Source organism: Octodon degus, unplaced genomic scaffold (assembly GCF_000260255.1).
Source record: "Octodon degus isolate 3935 unplaced genomic scaffold, OctDeg1.0 scaffold00120, whole genome shotgun sequence".
In the NCBI taxonomy this organism is placed as follows: Eukaryota; Metazoa; Chordata; class Mammalia; order Rodentia; family Octodontidae; genus Octodon; species Octodon degus.
In genome coordinates, this window is record NW_004524696.1 from 4,054,474 (window position 1) to 4,055,121 (window position 648).

A 648-nucleotide genomic window follows, 5' to 3' on the forward strand; every position below is an offset into this window, starting at 1 on the left:
TGTGTGTGTGTGTGTGTGTGTGTGTGTGTGTGTGTGTGTAGCAGGTATTATGTATACTGAACATAGAACCTGAAGTAGTGTAAGTAGCATCTGGATGAATATTTGTAGACTTCATTCATAACACTGACCCACATCTCAGCTTACCTTCCCCTTGGAATACAGTACCTGTAAGTCAGTGCACACCACATGGCAAGGTCGCCAAGATCCCAGGAAAGAAGCACTCCAATGAAAACACAAGGCAGGCATGGCCCTCCTCGTTGCACTGCCTTTGGGCAGGTGCTCTGGGCGTCAGCTGAGCAGATGTGCTTTAGAGACACTGTTTCTAGAACTACTGCATTCAGGCTCAGCCCAGCCCTCCAGTTTCTGCTGGCAGGAAGCTCAGTCTGAACATCTTGAGGACCTTTACAAACCTCCTGAATTCTCACATCCACCACCATCCTGTGTCCATGCCTCATTTTTGCAATGACAAGGTACTATTTTTTGAAATATTTTTATTTATTTATTGGATACAGGGTCTCATTACACAGCTTGGACTCATAGGGATCCTCTTGTCTCAGCCTCTCCAGTGCTGGGATTACAGGTGTGCAGTACCAGAAAGAACTCAGCACAGACAGCTAGCTCATGAAGCCTGAGCATCTGGGCTGATTC